Below are 4,860 nucleotides of genomic sequence, written 5' to 3'. Positions count from 1 at the left end.
AGAGGCGTTGCTTTCATGTGGCGTCGCTATGACAAACAGCTACATCGATTGGTATTTAAATCTCCACTGGATCACAAAGCAAAAAGTGGATTAAGAGTATGTCCGTAGCCATAGTGGAAAAGCGCAATTAGATGCCAAGTTAGAAAAACAGTCTGCATAATCCGTTTAAAATGTATATACATTTTTTGAATGTCAAGAACCGGTCCTCATTCTATGTAGGTTGTCATGACAGAGAGACGATAATGGTCAGCTATCACCTCAACATGAAGGAAAACTTCCTTCAATATTTCCGTAGCTGGCTGTTAGCGGTCAAAGACTGTATGGTAGCGGCACATTGATTTTTCTCCTTCTCTAATTTACTTAAATGTTAGTAAAGATGAAAGCAACAAGGCATCCTCTCTTTGGCTAAAATGTGAAAGTGCACAATGATGTGAACAACTCGTTTTAGTGTTTATAAAGTCGCTAGAATGAGGGGAAACAGTGTCTTTGAAGCTACATTTTTTCTGGGGGGGGGGACCCCCGGGACCCGCAGACCCCCCTTTTAATTGGATGAGCCCAACCGTTTTTTTTAACATCTACAAACAATGGTTGTGTTCCGAATCGCATACTTTTTACTATATAGTATGTAGAAAAAAGATTTAGGATGTCCTGATTCTTGTGGCCAGATTTAGGATGGTTAGAAGTACCCGGATGTCCTACTTCATGCGGCCAAGATTGTTAGTGTTGAAAACTGCATCCTATTTGGGCGATTCTGACCCACAATCCAGTGCACACGTGAAGTGACGTCACATCGACGAAGCCTCCATATGAAAACAAACGGGGATGCGACGGATATAAAAGCAAGAGGCAAGATCAAGGCGCAATGTTATGATGAAATAAATAAGTAAAAGTATGTCCCAATAGTATGCATACTCCATCCTAACTAGATTATTTTTATCGTCGGATGTAGTATGTAGAATAGAAAAAAGAAAGAGTATGTGATTCGGAACGCAACCACAGTGATTGGTGTTTCGTTACATTACATTGTATTTAGCTGATGCTTTTATCCAAAGTGACTTCCAGTAAGTGCATTCAACCATGAAGGTACAAACTCAGAACAACAAGAATCTCGTCAGTACTACAGCTTCAGATAAACCAAACTGTAAGTGCTACAAGTAAGTGCTTCATGGAGATGTAACAGGTGCCCTGAGCGGGGCCTTCCAGGCAGCACTGCCTTTAAGGCTGGGGGAACAAAACACCATCGAGTTAGAAATGTTATCCAGAATGTGCCCTTTTTATTTTTTCGCGCCTGCCCTTCAAACAGTCTGAGTCCGCCACTGTGTGTGTGTGTGTGTGTGTGTGAGTGAGTGAGTGAGTGAGTGAGTGAGTGAGTGAGTGAGTGAGTGAGTGAGTGTCTGTCTGTCTGTCTGTCTGTCTGTCTGTCTGTCTGTCTGTCTGTCTGTCTGTCTGTCTGTCTGTCTGTCTGTCTGTCTGTCTGTCTGTCTGTGCAAAAATAATAGATCACACGCTGCTTCAAGAGGCTTCACATCCCAAACAGCTGAGCGGATTTTAAATGAGTTCCCGAGACCAACTGATGAAATAAAAGTATTTTGTAAAATGTGTGTTTTCTGTCATCACAGATTAAAGGTGCAGTCAGTGATTCTGGAGAACGCTTGTTGTCAAAATCACTTTTTTTGTCATAAATCAGTGAATATCTCCTCATGATCCACTACCTGTCTGTACTGTGTGTGTGCTGAAAAAAAGAAATCCAGTCTTAAAGGTCACATATTATGCTAAATGCACTTTTTAAATGTGTTCTAACATATCCATGGGTCCACGGTGTGCCTAGAGACTGCCAAAATATTTTAAAAAATAACAATCTCTCCTTTTCTCACTCTCCCCCTTTCTGAAACCCCCACCCCTCCCCCCCAATATACTCCAGTCAGAATTCTCCTCGTTTCTGACCTCACAAACTGGAAAGCCAGAAGCTTCCACTGTGCAGCCCACACCCCTATTTCTTATTGGTCCACGGCCCCGACAGACAGAGGGCGAGGCGTATCTGGCTTCGCTTCCGGACAGGGGGCGGGGGCAGCTCAAAGATTGTATATTTACGAGGGGAGCTGCAGCTCTTTTAAAAAAATAGGCCATTGTGAGATTAGCTGAACATCAGCATAGTACAATAAATTATCTGAAAGTTTTTTTCAGCAAACAATTTAAGAAAAACGTATTAGGGACCACTAAGACCATATAATATGGTGTATAATAGAACCGAAAAGTGTATAATATGGGAGCTTTAATACACAGCCTAGGCTCTGTAAACGGGCCTGTAAAGAAAAGGGGTCTGTTAATAAAATCAGTCTGAAATCTCATTGTCTGAATTATTCTGTTGTCTGTTCTGTTTTGTTTAGTAAAATAGACTCAGATGTTGTGTTTGTGAATGAGTGGGAGACGAGTGTGTTACGCCTCTCTCTCTCTGTCTCCTAACGTCTGTGCACTCCTCACACACACACACACACACACACACACACACACACACACACACGCACACACACACTCAAGTCTAATATCGCGCTCATGAAATATGTAGGAGCAATTATAAATCAACCTCTTATCCCATCTAGACGGAAATAAACATGGAGCGCTCAAATGTGTGTGTTTGTGTGCTCAGCGTGCGTCCGGTGTGTGTGTGTGTGTGTGTGTGTGTGTATGTGTGTGTGTTTTTTCAACCCATTAATGACTATGCAACTATATTTAGTACAGTAGGTTTAGAGGTGGAAACAACACATGTTCTGAGTAATTACATCAACACTGTCGGTGCATGATGTGTTTATGTAAAGCAGGCCTGTGTGTGTGTGTGTGTGCGTGTGTGTGTGTGTGTGTGTGTGTGTGTGTGTGTGTATGTGCGTGTGCGTGTGTGTATGTGTATGTGTGTGTGTGTATGTGTATGAGTGTGTGTGTGTAAGTAAGTAAGTAAGCTTTATTTATATAGCGCCCCTCACAGACCAGGGTCACAAGGCGCTTCACAATACACATTTTATACATACACTCAAACACCGATGGCAGTGTATGTATGTGCGTGTGTGTGTGTGTGCCTGTGTGTGCCTGTGTGCGTGTGTGTGTTTGTGTGTATACAACTTCTGTCATGAGGATTCCTGAGTAATTACAACAACACTGTCTGTCGGTGCATCTACATGAGGTAAAGCCTTCAGTGATGGCTCATGGATTTTATACCTTCTGCTGTACGTCCAGGTTTTTTTCTTAGCAGTAGAATCAACAACTGAAACATTTCTTGGGCTGTTCTTGGGATTTTTCTGAGCTCCTGCACCAGTGTCAGAGGGGGAGGGGAGGGGGACACCAGTTTGTAAACGTTGCCATACTGAGAAATACAGAGAGAGTTTTGTGGAGCTGATAATAGGCTTAATCAACTTTGTGTCAACTCGTTTGGCGATGGCTTGAATGTAACCGACATTCATTTATATTTAAAAGTTACGCACTACAGCTTAATCAATTCTTGGTATTTTTCTGGAACAAAGAGAGGAAGGAACACCTTTAAAAACCAGTATATTTAGTCTGGAAGAAGGTTTATAAATCCACCAGGGATATAAGCATCCATTTTGTCTGGGAGTGAGGGTGAGCGTTAGTGCAGATAAATATTTAAGTGAAGTTAATGCAGCGTGTAGGAACAGACTGTCAGCGAGTGTAGAAACAGCTCCTCAAACCCTCACACAGATGCTCTCACTCAAAATACCCAGAAACAACAACAAGGACCAAGAGATTATTTCAATATTTGAAGCCTATTGTTTCAGGAAGCTGCTGGTTTCTGAGGCTGAGGCTTCTAGAATAAAGCAGTGGATAGCTAAACTAAATTACCTTTACGTCATGGAAATGTAACTTATTGGCAAATCACACACACACACACACACACACACACGCACACACACACACACACACACACACACACGCACGGCCGCACACACAGACACACACACACACACACACGCACGCACACAGACAGACACACACACACACACACACACACACACACACAAATGTTCCCCAAAAACTAAGAACAAATAGAAAAAAAGCTGTTTTTCTGAAATATTACGTTTGTCTGATCGCCACCAGCAACACGAAGCCTCTTTGACCAATAAATACAGAGGCTTGTTCATGCAGACACACACACACACACACACACACACACACACACACACACACACACACACACACACACACACACACACACACACACACACACACACACACACACACACACACACACACACACACACACACACACACACACACTAACTCACTCACTCACTCACTCACTCACTCACTCACTCACTCACACACACATTCACGCACACACACACACACACACACACACACACACACAGGTGCACTAATGTGGACGCGACAGTTCACTCTCATAATGTTGTTTTGGTTAATCGTTGTCTGCTTTGTGACTGTGTGACTGGTTAGGGATAATGTCTTGTCTAGCCTGATTCTATTTTCATATTTCACTTTATATCAGATGGTCTTGTTGATGTAATACACAGTGTAATGTGTTGTTGTGTCCTCTAATATAACATTATTCTACATCCTACTTATATGTCATTTTAGGTTATTTAATGCTATATTTTCTCTTATGTCCATGTCTTAAGGTAAGTAAAAATTTGCAGTAAAAAATATATACATTTTGTTTAGTTTATTTATTTTTTTTATTTTTTTTTCAAACTCTGGTCAATTTTGGCGATTTTTGTCTATTTATCTTCCATAACATGTCTTCTTTCATACTAGTTTAAATCAAAGGTCCAACATGTACATTCAGGTGATAATTTGACTAAACCTTGTCTGTTTGTGTCTGTATATTTCTCCTAT

The sequence above is a fragment of the Ammodytes marinus genome (genome assembly GCF_949987685.1).
Source record: "Ammodytes marinus genome assembly, contig: scaffold_259, whole genome shotgun sequence".
NCBI lineage: Eukaryota > Metazoa > Chordata > Actinopteri > Uranoscopiformes > Ammodytidae > Ammodytes > Ammodytes marinus.
Note: the sequence above shows the minus strand (reverse complement) of the source record.